The sequence below is a fragment of the Parambassis ranga genome, chromosome 9 (assembly GCF_900634625.1).
Source record: "Parambassis ranga chromosome 9, fParRan2.1, whole genome shotgun sequence".
Lineage (NCBI taxonomy): Eukaryota > Metazoa > Chordata > Actinopteri > Ambassidae > Parambassis > Parambassis ranga.
Genome location: NC_041030.1, coordinates 3,133,436 through 3,148,878, shown reverse-complemented (window position 1 = coordinate 3,148,878; position 15,443 = coordinate 3,133,436). Strand labels below are relative to the sequence as shown.

Here is a 15,443-nt window from a genome sequence, read left to right as displayed (position 1 = left end):
CCAACCTGTCCAGAGGCTCTGCTCTCTTTGATGGCTGAGGAAACAAAAGCCTCCCAGCGAAAAAAAAGAAAAACTGCTAGATCAACTGCACCCTTGAAGATGTCACTGATGATGAAATCAAACGTGCCCGTACGCATGCTTCCTCGCAGGGCAACTTTCATTTCTACACTATGTTTTTAATAGGATGTAATGGTTCCTTAAATATTGCCTCATACTGGAAGACACATTTGACTCTGTTGGAATATTTATTTAAACTAATATAATTCTCACATTGAGGTTATCGGCAGTTTGTCTGAAACGTTGGCTGGCTTTGCAGACACAGGGTGAACCGGGGTTCACATGGATTCTGGTTAAACAGACATTGGCATGTAGATGAATGGTGAAAGAACAAAAGCCGGTTTTGATGCAACATTATTATTTACATCAGGTTGTTTGTTGGACATTTTGTTTACTGCAGTTTTCCACACTGGAAGCAGTAAGAGAAGCTACATGAATTGATGCTTGAGATCAAACATATGAACCACTGCTTTATGCTCAAATGCATAGGCAGCCCTATACATGTCAAGTATATCTACATGCAGCCCCGATTCCAGGGCAATGCCTTTGCATCTGTGAATAGTAGAGACACACAATGATTCATGATCAGAAGCACCACAGTGGAAAAAAAAAGAAAAAAAAAGAATCGATACGATAAAGTCAACTTTCCTCTCCAGGTTTGAGCTGTATCTGGGATTAGAATATCTCTCCGTCTCCAGGGATTCCTGGGTGTGTTCACTTCAAGGACAGATAGGCTCTGAGCACCTTGGATTTCTGGTACAAACATCAAAGTTACAGCTAAGCTCGGGTGCATCACCTCGCCGTCTCCCTCCCTCCCGCCCTCCCCACCCCCCGATTCTGGAGGAGGCCTTACATTGCTCCTGAATAGAGATTACCTCGACACACAGGTACAGCTCTGATTAACACACGTTTTCACTCTACTTAAAGCAAAGTGTGTAAGTGGCAGGTCAGCTGCACAACAGGCTGGTTTGACTGACGGTCAGTGATGATAAATGAATGAATGATGCTCCTGCTGCCCTTGACTAAATGGTGTTTAACCTCCCACCTCCCATCCTGTGGAGCTGACTAGAGGTTAACAGAGGGATGCAGTGATTATGCGCGGGGCAGCGAGAGATCCTGTGGCTAAAAAATGTGTCGGTAAATGGCTAATTCTGACATAGTGCTGACACGTTGCTCAGGTATTAGGGGGTCCTAATGTTTCAAAGGGCGGTGCTGGGCATTGTTGTTGGCAAAACAAATCTTTTATGGGTAAATAAAGATATAAAAAAATACATGTAAGATGTCTTACCCTAATAAAAGATTTATTCACACATTCACCCCTGGCCCCTGATGCTGCCACCTTCACTTGACAGTAATAAGTGCAGAACCCTCATGCAATATTTGTGCCTCATATCAGCGCCTGATACCTCACCTGCTGAGGATTATGCAGACAATTGCATATTCTATCGTGACTTGTCCCGCTTCAACCCACATCATTTGGAGAGTGCCCCGGTGTAATTCTGCGATTAATAATGAATGTAGAGTGAGGGTTGGCTAGCAAGCAGCCTGAGTGAGTGAAGGGCGGGCTGTCTGGGGAATGCTACACTGATCCTCAGCTGTCGGTGCACTCTTTGCACTCATACAGAAGAAATGCAGCCACGTATATGACCAAGTGGATAAGCACTGTGTGCTCACTGCGTACAGGTGAGTTGCAGATGCAGCCTGAATAATTGTGTGGGCCACTATGTAAATAAAATACTATTAAAAATGTAAATAGAAGCATTTATTATGTAAGACCTCTGCGCTACAAAGTAAGATGTGAATCACACATTCAGTGTTTTCCATCCCCTGTCCATATTGTCAGAGAGAGAAAAAAATGAAAGTGACAGTCTGACACAGACCACAAGCACTAGCCTACAGGGTGGAAGTCTGGACTCAAGTTATTTTTGGTCAGTCTCCTGTCTTGTTTTTGGAAATCTTTGGCAATCAGACAAACAACAAAAGGGGGAACGGCCAGTCTGACTCTGACCGGTTCCATTAATAGAATACAAAGACTAGCAAACGTCTATGCACAAACAGAATGTGCAAAAGATTGCTTTGTTGTAATGATTTCTTCACAACCATCACCTTATGAATTGTAAACATGGTGTCCCAGTGACTGTGCAACCAGTGTAGAACCCAGCAAATCACTTTGGCTCCTATCAAAATGTGTTAAGTCTGCCTTTTCCTCTTATTAATAATCAAGACATGTCCTCACACAAAATCCCACATTTGGTTGATAATACCCAAAGACATGACACATGGTTGCATTTATGCAACCAATCATGTGGCCATACAGCTGCAAAAGTCTGGTGAGGGTACATGCAGCATGATGATATCTACCTATATATATATATATATCTATATACAGTCTCGTGATGAACTTCCAGCAGATTGCCTTCTGCTATGCCTCAGGTTTGCATGACTCCATTACCCTATGCCTTCCATTCTCTCTCTCTTCAGAGCTAACAGTACTTATTAAAGCAGGCCTGGAGCACCCTTTAATTATTTTGCTGAAAGGAAGACACACTGTACTGCAAAGGCCTCTCCTGTGTGTGCAGACTGTGTTTGCAGCGGCTAATTGAGTATTCCAAAAGGAAATTACGGACCCATCGTTGTTAGTCCAGACAAACAGGCAGGCTTGCTTCATATGAAAAAGAACTTATTGTGATGTGCTGACCTTGGCGAAGGTTGCCTTAATTTAAGGCAGGAAGAACTGATTCTACCTCATCAGACCCAATGCCGCTCAACATGTTAATAAAGAAGCAGCGATGGGAAACACTGGCCTACAGATCAAGCCGAAACTAAGCACTCAATGTGAAGTTTGAAGGGTATATGAGGCAAAATTGATTGGCTTATTTGTTATTTGAAAGAGTTTTAGCATTTCTTCTATAATTCAGCAGGTTTCTTTGAAAGTTGAATTGGTTACAGATCCATTACAGACTGTGAGCTCTAATAGAATCCACACCCTGTCACCTTGGTATATCTCCTGATAATGACTCAGATATCACAAAGGCAAAATGAGAGATCATCCAGCTCCATGCGCCTGTGTTTGAGCTCCCTGCTGCCTTCTCTGACCTTGTGATGGAAGGGTGTTTAAAAAAAACAATATTGCACAGCAGAGGAGTTCATTGAGGAACCTACAAAAACAAAAGAAGGCACAGAAATCTGCATAGATGGTGCAACATAGAGCATTGTTACATTAACCACAAAGGGTAGGGAATGCCTGTAGAAACTCATTATTACAGGACAGGACAGGACAGGATCTCCAAGTATGCCATTACTTTCTGCTTATATACAGTAGATCTCTTAATTACTTCCTAAGACATCCCTATTCATCCCTCTTGTTGCTGCAGGAAAGCAGTAGAAGTTAGTACCATGCCAACCTTATCTCAGTAAAAGCTGATGCCCTGGATGGAGCAGAAGGGTTGATGGAACCTCGGGCTATTGCTGTCAGGGTCGTGTGAGGTGTGGACACAGTTGCAGAGGCACAGAGTCTTTTATTTTGCTGACAAAGTCAGAGCAAGTCTATGACTGGTGGTCAAAAACCATGATAAGACTTAAGGTCTTCAAAAAATAACACAACTTTTACCTTTGGAGAAATCTCAGTCCGCAGATGAAAGCAGGCAAGGCTTGGCATGAGGACGAGACACACAAAGATCACAAGAGCACAAGGTAACAAAACTCCAGAACAAACCCTCTAACAACAAGGACAAACTGGCACCCGGTGCAGAGGAGACACAGGCTGTGTCTCATTTCAGGGTCTGCATCCTTCGGAGGACGCAGCCTACGCGGTCTCAGGAGGCCGCGTCCTCCTGAGGATCCTCCGGAGGATCCTCCACCGTTGGTAAATGGGACGGTCTGGCCTTCAAATCACTTCCTGATTGTGGCGCGACGTCATAAATTTTGCCCCGGGAAAAACAAAAGCAGCGACAGCGACACAACACGGACTAGACAACAAACGGGACAACAGTGTGGATTTAGACATTTGGAATATTTTAATATATTTATTTGTTGTTGGAGGAAGAGGAGAGGCGGCTCCAGCGGCAGCAAAACCGGTGACGGCTCATTTTCTTCAGGCTGGGAGAGCGCAGTGGGAGGTGACGGTAAGCTGCTGTTTAACCATATTATTGATCATAATTAATATACCGGTTACTGAGCAAACGCTAGATATATAACCAGTAGATAGACAAATATGATTAAATGTAATTTATATTTGATTCAATTGTAAGACTTGATACAGGGTCTGTTTGTAATTTTAATACTTTAAATAAATAGCTAAATGTGTAAGAACCCTGCAAATAACCCTGAAAGCACTGCTTTAATGTGTCATTAAGCATCAGGTCTGTCACTGCACCAGAGAATTACTGCTGGGTGGAGGAGAGTGGGGCTCCCTGCAGGACCAGCTGTCTGTCCTGGAGGAGGTGTACTGACCATCATCACCTTTGGAGGGTGAGGATACATATTTTATAGCTTTTCATATTTTAAGCTGCGTTGGAAGCCGCTCTGTTGAAGTTATTATTTTTATTTTTGCCCTTTTTAAAAACATTTTTAGTAACATTGCAGCCGCCGATCGTCAGCTCTGCAAACCCTGATGGACGATGTGGTGGACAGAGGAGACAGACACCCCCCTCCCCCAGATGATGTCCCACTCACAGCCAGAGGACTCCAAGGTCTTCACCGTGGCATCATCCAGTCCAGCAGCACCAAGGACTCCTGCTCAGCCAAACATTTATATATATGTTCTTTGTGAATAGTATTTTCTGCTGATCTTTATAAATAATAAACTGTACATTTTCATAATGCCCACTGGTAAATAGTTAGAAATGTTCAAACTGTGTCTTTGTAAATATTGTACATAACACAACACACACACAATAAATGATTTACTGTGGTCACTGAGAAGTTGTTCAAAAGTTTACTTAAATTATAAATAGGTGATGAAACACATAATGTAACAAGGTTAGAAGAGTTTAAGAACACAGAGACAAGAACGATTTAATATCATCCTTTAATTTAATAAGTAACATTTAAATAACACAGAACATAAAATCACTGCTGTCCACCATCCTCTCAATGAGCTGAGGTCTGTCCGCTCTTTCTCTGCTCTCCCTCCCTCTCTCTCTCTCTCTCCCTCTCCCTCTCCCCCTCTCCCTCTCCCTCCCTCTTTCTATCTCTCTCCCTCTCCCCCTCTCTCTCTCCCTCCCTCTCTCTCTATCTCTCTCTCTCTCCCTCCCTCTCCAGTCTCATCTCCTCCGTTATCAATTGTCAGGTTTCTTCTGTTTCCCTCTGCTCCTCCTTCAACAAAATGCCAACAGGCAGAATGACCGTTTGATATAATAACGATAATATTGCTCCTCACGTGAACTATACTTTATACTATACTACAGTAAACAGTCCAGAAACATTCAATCAAAGCGTTTACTTCACAGCGCCTCGTATCAACAGGACGTCATGTTTGTAAATATAAAACTCATTTTTTTAATGCCACTGTCACTACTAGCATTTTAAAACTCTCAAACTACTGCTCTTTACTTACATTTAAATGTGAATTCGGCACTCCTGCCGCTGCCGCTCGCTTGGTCCGTCATCGTACTATTGGACAAAAAGTAGGTCCGCAAAGCATTGTGGGATATTTAAGGCCACGAAGGATGGTAGCGATGCGTCCTCCAAATTCAGGCAAAAGGAGGACGCATTTGGAGGACGCATTTGAAGGACCCTTCGACTTTTGGCGAATTGGGACAGCCTTCGCGCAGCTTTGTGACGTAAGCGGCCTTAAAATGCGCACTCCGAAGGATGCAGACCCTGAAATGAGACACAGCCAAAGACTAGATACACAGGACCAGGGAAGACAACGAGACACAGGTGGCACACATTAGGCCAGGGCAGGTAATCACGCAAGGAGGGAAACACAGGAAGTAAAACATAAGACAATGCACAAGGAGGACAAGACTATCAAAATAAAACAGGAAGCACAAGACAAGGCAAGACAACATCACAAAAACAGAAACCCAGAGAACAGAACAACCACCTAATGAAGATAACAGGACACAGGATTAACAGAAAACCCAAAACAAGGAAACAAAACCAGAACTAAACACCAGGTCATGACAATTGCAGCTTAAGACCAATCTCCTGAGACACAGAGCTATGGCTCTGTCTGGACACAAGCTCAGAATTTGGTTTGCTATATGATGTGACTTTTATCTACCTAGTCATCCTAGGATTTCCTACTGTATGACAGTAGGCAGGAGGACATCCAACTTTGGTTACAAAAAAAGAAAAAGGTTTTCCTTCGAAATGATTAATCTCAATTCTGACATCAAGAAGCCTGTGAGTGATAACACACTGACATATCATATAATGTGATAAGATTGGCACAATGAGCACATAGCATTTTTGAGTTCTTGTGTGTTTATGTGTGTGTGTGTGCACGTCCACCCCAGGGACTGTGTTTGCAAATTCAACTCCATCACTCAGCATCCTATGAGACATCTAAAGGATCAACCATGCGGGATCATTTTTAACAGCACTGCTACTTTCACTTAAAGATCCATGTGAGGGTTTGCGTGCATTTAAAGGAAGCACCCACTCTCCATTGGCCAATTATGTAATGTGTACCAGTTCAGCCCTTGAAAACCTTTGCAAAGACATTCTTTATCTGGGGTGAGGGGGCGGTGAAGGAGGCAGGTGTGTGCATTTATGTGTCAAAGCCATAAGGTGATCAAACATTATTTTGAGATGTTATCTGTTGCTTCTGTTTGCAGCATAAGAGCCATCAAGCTGCATGCGTATAGTCAAATATAGACTAATCAAAGTAAGTAAGTAAAGTGTGAATGCAAACACTGATACAGACACACAATGAAGTACACTGTCAGAACACGCTTTAGCTGACTTATTCAAAAGAACGCTGACTGATAGGGCTTGTAATTATACATGTTAAACTGTCAGTCAAAATGTGTGACTTGCAACTCACCCACTATTCACAGTAATTTGTTTAAATGATGCACTCCAGTCCTGCTGACAGCCATGAATTAAAAGGTGACCGCAGTCCTTTTCATTTTGTGCGCCTTTCTTTCTTTTTTGTGTGTGCAGTGAGCCACAGTTCATTACACAAAAATAAACACTTTGTTTATGCCAATTACTGTGTAATTAAGAAGGACATATTGTTAGGAGTAGCAAGCGGATAAAAACTCCAGGGAAGAACAACTGATTAATTGTTGACAATCCTAAGTCTAATTGCAGTTAACTGGTGAAAAACAACACAACAACACAGCCGTTCATGAAAAGTCAGGCATGTGTGGACCCCGAAGGTCACTGGAGGAAATGAACCTGCTCCCAAAAGGAGGAAAAACATAACGTGTACTGTACATCTGATGCAGCTCATGGCAAGAAGGGAAATCCTGCACAGCACACGTGCAAACGACCACCATCATATCACATTTCTGGTAAAATAAAGCTGCTATTTTTAGAGACACACACACAGGCGGCCTGATTTACTCAAGTGGACACAGAGAGGCAGCTTAACTAGAGTGAAACTGGCCACTGGAGACCAGAGGAACATACCACTGTAGCAGCTACAGGATCTCACAAGGGCCCCTTGTCTGTTCTTTACCTTTCATTTCTTTCATTCATGCAAAAAGGAAAACCCTCTCCTGAGTCGTGCTGACTGGACTCTGATTCAATTATTTGTTTGACATATTTCCATTTTCTGGGAGCAATTTATGCCAGAGTGAAAATTCTCATTTAAAAATGAGCACAAAAGGAAATAAAAAATGTCATTTCAGTTGGGGCCACAATAATCATGTGCCTTTTTGCAGCCTAGATAAATACCTGCTGAAAGGGAGTGAGACAGTGAAATGTTCTAAGTGTGAGTCAAGCTAAAAAAGGACTGATTCAACTGAACAATAGCTTTTTCACTGACTGATACACTGGTCAAAAAAAGGGAACACTAAAATAACACATCCTAGATCTCATGAATGAAACATTCCAGATGAAAATCTTCATTCATTACATAGTGGAATACATTGAGAACAAAATAACATACACTCAACAAAAATATAAACGCAACACTTTTGTTTTTGCTCCCATGTTTCATGTGGCCTTGACATTTCAGGGTGGCCTTTTATTGTGGGCAGTTTAAGGTACACCTGTGCACTAATCATGATGTCAGATCAGCATCTTGATGTGGCACACCTGTGAGGTGGCATGGATTATCTCAGCAAAGCAGAAGTGCTCACTATCACACATTTAGACAGATTTGTGAACAATGTTTGAGAGGAATGGTAATATTGTGTATCTGGAATGAAGTTTAGATCTTCAAGTCCATCTCATGAAACATGGGAGCAAAAACAGTGTTGCGTTTATATTTTTGTTGAGTGTAATAATGATGGGCAGGCCAGTCCATGGCATCAACGCCTTCATCATGCAGGATCTGCTGACAGACTTCAGCTACATGAGGCCTATGGCATATGGTCTCACAATGGGTCTGAGGATCTCATCCTGGTACCTAATGGCAGTCAGGGTACCTCTGGCTAGCACATGGAGAGCTGTGCGGCCCTCAAAAGAAAAGCCTCCCCACACCATTACTGACCCACCACCATGCTGGAGGATGTTGCAGGCAGCAGAACGTTCTCCACAGCATCTTGCTTGTGGATGAGCTGCACTCCCTGAGCAATTTCTGTGGTTGTAGACACCGCCTCATGCTACCTTCAGGGGTGAGAGCACTGACAAAATGCAAAAGTGATCAAACATCAGGTAGAAAGGATGAGAGCAGAGAAATGGTCTGTGGTCAGCTCCTGCAGAACCTCTGCTTTATAGGTCTGTCTTGATAACTGCCTCATTTCCACCTGTTGTCTGTTCCATTTAACAACAGCAGCTGAAACTGATTCACAATCAGTGTTGATCCTAACTGGACAGGCTGATTTCACAGAAGTGTGACCGACCTGGAGTTACACTGTGTTGTTTCAGTGTTCCCTTTACTTTTTGAGCAGTGTATTTCAGTTCTTGAACATGTGTGCATATGTTTTCTGCATCTCTATGTGTTTATAGAGTTGCGTAACAGTAGCTGAAAATGGCGACCTCAGATGGTTTCCTAGTAAAATGTGTTTAATGTTTTGAATCTGTTTGTTTAAGACACACCATGAGCTTTACCTTTTTATTCAGTTTGTTTTTTTAATGCCCACCAAATTTGAGTGTTTTAAAAGAAACTATGATCTTTACCTAGTAAATACTCTTATTAATACCTAACCTTAACCAGCAGTTTTAATGCCTAACTCCACCAGTGAAAAGGAAACTTAACTGCAGACTGAAAAGCAGAGAAGCATGTGGTGTCATGATGTCTGGCAATATAATATAGGTCCATAGCATGAATGTAATGTGTTGTGGGGCGATATGTCCATGTATATTCCATTAGCATAAATGTAACCATATGTTCTCGGAGATGTACAATGACCAACTGTCAACTGACATGTCTAAATGGCATCCCTTTTTACATAGAGAGCTAACGGCTAAGTAGACACATCAGTCTGCAATGAGCCCACATGTACAAAAGACCCAGCTGTCTAATCAAGCATTAGTCGCTTTTTAAATGGTATATATAGCATGTTTTTAAATTGCTTAACACTGCACTCTTCTCCCTCAAACATTCTATAAATCTGCAGTAAGGAAAGCCGTGCTCAGTTTGGAGAAAGATGTAAGGTGATGGGGGGAAACTGAAAAAGTGCGGATAAGGCTAAAGAATTTATATTTCATCGATATTCCTTCATGATGTGCAGGCTGGAGCGATGGCAGAAAGCAGAAAGGCCGAGCAGAGAGAGGCTGATGGAAGGCCAGCACACTCTGTCTCTGAGCCATCACTCTGCCAGACATGGAGCCTCAATCTATCACTCCTGAAGAGTATTCAGTGCCAACCTGCTCTGCTCCTTCACTATTGATGAAGTCTCACACCAAACTATCCTTTTTTTTAACCTTTGGTGTCTTTGCAGAGTCTAGATTCAGCTAAACAAAACAAAAGGGGTGTGATATTACATTATCATACTGTCATTGTCAGATCAGTGTGACTTTTGCCTTTATTTGAATTGAAGAGGTCACTTAGTCTTTTGCCAGTTTGGCACCAAAATGCAGCTCAGTATTGCCCAGAGGTTTACTGCTGTAGTTTAACATCAGATGTCAGGGCTTTGTACTAAGTCCACACCATTCAGACAATTAAATGCTTGTTTACCCAAATGAATCATTAACTATTCTGGAAGGAAACAACATATTTTCTTGTGAAAGGCTACTTTTTTATTCACAAAAGAGCTATTGTTAGCAGAGTTTACCAGAGTCAGAATTAAATAATGCCCTTTGTAAAGATTTGCATCCCTTCTTTGTTGTGCTTTCTGGCTGGCGTTTGCAGCTTTATCTGTTCGGATGGAAAACTGTCCTGCTGGTGCGCGATAGGCGTGATGTGGCAAACACACATCAGCACTGACAAACAACTGATCATTAAAAAGAGAAGTCAATAACAGCGAGAGAGAGAGAGGAGAGAGAGAGAGGCTTAATTTCTTCTGCCAGCATCCACTGACATTGACAGGAAAAGCTTGAAAAGCCCTGACAAGAGCCTGCATCAGTGCATGACAGAAATTCATCCTAAATTTAACACTTGTCAGCAAATACAAACTGATACATAAAAAAAGATGTCCAAAAAGGAGAATGAATATCAGAGAGTTTGTCAGTGCAGAACATCAAAAACATCTTACTGTAATGCTATCCCTGCTGTAAATGCAGTGCTGTGCAGTTCTGTTGACTCAACAACTCCTTTGAGCAAGGCATGAAACCTCAGAAGCACTGGAACATCTCCCAGTGGGGGTAAAAAGCAAAGCAATCCGTCCACAGATAAATACAGGCATGAAGAAAACTACCAAAATAAAAGACTGAGGCTCCGTGGTGAGCATTTAAAAACCAACGGACCGTTTTCCCTCCCTCAGGTAATGTCCTCTTAATCTGTGCAAAGCCCGGAAGAATCTCTCAGCACTATCTGGGTGATTAAACAGTGCTTCCACGGGGTGATGCAGGGGGCCGGTGTGGGAGCGGCAATTATTATATCTCAGAGATGAGCAAAGCCTTGTGAGGACCCTCACAGAAAAAAAAACCAAGAGGTATGAATATTAGAAACTGCCTGCTTATATGTGTAGGTACAGGAATCCATTTGTCTTTGCAGAGTTAAAGTTGCTGCTCCGTATCTTGACACAGGTTTTTAGTGTATTTCAAATGACTTTTCATCCACTCCGACGCATTCTATCAGTGTCAATTCCGAACACAGCCAGCAGACTTTTTTTCCCTGATACACACTCTCCTGAGCAATACCTGCCTGGCAGCAAAGTTCCCACTTAGCAGTAGCGTATAGTGCAGCATTTAGCAGGTAAAGAGCCAGATATTTCCCTCAGGAGTTAGTTAGTGAAGAGCAGAAAAACAGAGCTGAAAGAAAGTGGATATTAGACTTTCTGGTGAAAAGAAACATTGAATAAATAATGATAATGTCGCTAGAGGTTTAAATAAGCAATGTCTTGCTGTCATACTGAGCTCATCAGCTTTTGTGAGATAGCACACATCAAACTGCCACACATTAGTTCAGTGTTTGGAGTTAGCACATTGTTGTAAAAATATCTTAGAGCCCAGCCCGTCCTTAACAGGAAAACATGCATCTTTTCATTTTTCAAAGTGAAATGTGTTAGATGTTATAAATGTGTTTTTAAGAGATACCATATCTAAGCCCTTCATATTGCTGCATACCAACGCAACATTATGAACATAGCTAAAATCTAATCCATGATGATGTTGCTTACTTGTTTTTATTCGTTATACCTGAACACGTTTAAAAATATCAAATCAATCTGGTATTATTAATAACAGCCTTAATGACGCAGCCACAGTCCACTCAGCCTAATGTGATCATTTGTTCAGCACCAAGAAGACACTGGGACAGCAGTGTGCTGATGAGCTGGCCTCAGCTCTGCTGCAGCTGGCTCGCCTGGCCACTGATAACAGAGCCTGAAGCTGGAGGGAGAGAAACCCATTACAAATAGCTGCATTAGGTCTGTCAGACTGTGCAGCTGAGGCGGTACATCTCCATTGACCCTGCACTGCCTCGGCTCCCCTCTAGGGTCAGAGCGTTGCCCCCTCCTGGGATAAAACGCACTGCTGCTCTTTTAAAGGGGATTGTGCTGGGGCTCAGGCAACAAATATGTAACTAAAAACACACAACACACACAACACAATAAACTAATTAATAGTGTTACGCAGCTAAATTTGATGACATGTAGTTTTAAAACTGAATACAAGAGGTCATTAAGGTCAGAAATCACATTTGAAGAAGGCTCAAGGTGAATCAGATTATCATATTTCTTTACACATGACACTTTTTAGGGTTAGGAGCAGGCCTATGTGGTCCTTCTTCAACAATACATATCACCAAAGCTGCAGCCACAAGGGCTGGACACCACAATCAGGTGACGTTATTTTTAACGGTTGCTAACTTTGAAACAAGACAGTAAGACCATCACTATTATATGGCCAGTACCTGGAGTACTGCGTGTGCTTTCAAAGCCACCTGCAGCAGGTGAACGAGGTGAAAACCAGCAGGAGGAAGAGAAGGAGGAGAGAGAAATGAGCCGAGACATAAGTGGCATTGATTGAATCGGTGCATGTCCGCCCTCATTCATAAACAAGGATAACCTGCCACATGTTTATGGACGATCTGTCTCGATGACAATGAGCAATGCTGGCATGCATCCCAGCAGCACCTGTGAAACAGTCTAATAGGTCCAATCACACAAAAACTGAGAAAAAAAACAAAGTCACAAATCACAGATTTAAACCTAACAGGTACACACAGGATATTGACAGAGTCTTAAGTAGGCCATTTGCCACATTGGGATGTGGAATTCTTTAACGGTGCTTTACCAATGCTTTACAAGACATGTGATTACACACACGATGTACAGTATTGATTGGTAAAGGGGAGCTTTGTGGTGCAAATGGGAGTGAAAGGAGATAATGTGCCAACAGTGAAGACAAAGCTGGTCACAGCAACTTCTGATAAGAAAGATAAAGTTCAAAGACAGATTTTAAGATGGATGCCAGCTCAGATCACTGTATGAAATCAGACGATAGATATGCTTCATGCTCTTGAAAAGAACAAGCACACAATAAACTCAATGGGATTTCATTGTTGTGCATCAGTAAATGAGGCAAATTATTCTCGACATTGAGTCAATAGCACATAGCTGCCTGACACGGTAACAGGAATCAAAGAGCATTTTGGGAATGGCAATTACATAAGTGTCTGGGGAAATAAAAATGAAGACAAAAAAACTACGGACATAACTGGAATGATGCATGTACAGCATCCTGATCAGAGCTGAAGCCCACAGCCACAACAGTCTGCTACAGAGAGCCTCTTCAGCTGATTGAGGTTCTGCAGCTGTAACACAAAAAAAACGCAAATTAGCTTCATATATTAGCTGGAAAAGAGTGAAAGCATGTTTGCTGACAGGAGGCCTCATTCTAATCACTTTGATCAAAGTGCTGACAGTTAAATCTGCACCAGACTTCTCAAGACTATGCAAATCCCAAATGTAAGTTGATATAAACAAAGAACTCCTAATTAGTGATAAGATCACAGAGGGTATGAGAAGTGACGGAGGTTGCACTTCTCCTCCAGCTTCTTCACATCAGTCATGCAAGGCTGAATCTGACATTCATAAGCAGAAGTTATGCAGGCACCACGGCTTGTTTTTCCTGCACTCGGGCGCCTTATTTTTGGGCATCCTCCGGGGCACAGTGCCGCACAGAGGAGTATGACTCTACAGTAGCGAGTCAGATTAGCCACACTGGTTCATCTCTCAGGGAGCAGTGAGGTGAGTTCAGGCTGCATGTGATCCCACAGGATGTCCTAATGAGTCAGACTGCTCCACCCTGCTTATACTGCGAATATATCTGAACCCCACGGGTCCCCTTATTGCATCCAATCACAAAGTGAAACATTTTTAAAGTAGAATGATGAGTCACCAGCAAGAACTGTAAACAAAGCATTGTTGGGCAGGGGGAAGGCGCTGCAGGCTACAGTTCGTTTTTAGATATGCAAAGCTGTAGAGATGATTCTCGGCGGGTTCATCAATCATAATGAGGAACCTCTTTTACTTTGTGTGAAATCCCTGTGACCTTTAACCTGCATAATTTAAGCAGGTAAGATGTGAAAAAGAAATCCCTCCAAAGCACTCTTGTGATACAAACACATCAGAGAGATGTTCCAAAGTGAGCACCCCCTCATTTTATTCTGCTTTTTGTGTAAAACACATTACAAAACCATCTGATGGTAGCAGGTCTTAGTACCAGGCAAACACCTCAGACAGACAATAATGTATAATGGTTTCCACTGTGCCATTATTTGAGGAAAAAACGAGTGTTCCATACTAAGTACCCCCCATGATCCAATAGCTCCACCTTTAGCAGCAATAAGTTGAAGTAATAGTTTTCATGTATGACTTCATCAGTCTGTCACATCTTTGTGGAGGAATGTTTGTCCATTCTTCTTCACAACATTACTTCAGTTCATTGAGGTTTTTGGGCATTCACTTATGCACAGACATCTTAAGGTCAAATCGCAGCGCTTCAAAGGGGTTGACTAGTCCATTCCAAAACCTTATTTCTTTTAGTTTTCAGTCACTCTGATGTAGATTTGCTGCTGTGCTTTGGATCATTGTCCTGTTGTACTGTGTATACCAGAGTATTCCGTCTCCAGAATACTCTGGTATACACAGGAGTTCAAGGTCCATGACTGCAAGGTCATTCAAACAAACTGTTTGTTCAGTCTTCTTCTCATTGTGCTGTCACAGTAACACTGAGCATGCTCAGTGAGGTCTGTAGTTTATTTTGTATTTCTCTCATCTTGGGCTGAATTTGCTGGGACGTCCACTCTGAAGACTGTCTTCAATGTCTTGAATGTTTACACTTGTGAATCATTTTTCTCACTGTAGAACATTGAACTCCAAATAGTTTAAATGGTTTTAGAAGTCTTTCTGATTGATGTGTAGCAACAGCTGCTGCTCTAACACCATTGTTTCTGTCTTTCTCTCTTCTCATTGTGTTAACACACACCTGAATGCTGCAGAGCAGCAAACTGCCAAAACGTCTGTTTTCACCTGCTGATGATCAGCAGCACCTGCTGCAGCTCAACTAATTAAATCCTATGGAAGCAGGAAGGTGCAGTATTGAACACGTGTTTTCCTTTTTGGCTTAAATAATGGCACGGTCAAAACAGTTACATGTTGTAATTCATCAGAGGATGTATTTACCTAATACCAAGAAAGAAAATTAGGGGAGTACTA

General features: G+C 42.2%; 1 protein-coding gene across 1 annotated transcript in view; it reads right to left on the bottom strand.

Annotated features, from left to right (window-relative positions):
• The window catches only part of arvcfb (ARVCF delta catenin family member b), a 176,818-nt gene that overhangs the window by 110,131 nt on the left and 51,244 nt on the right, over positions 1–15,443 (bottom strand). The window lies entirely within an intron of this gene.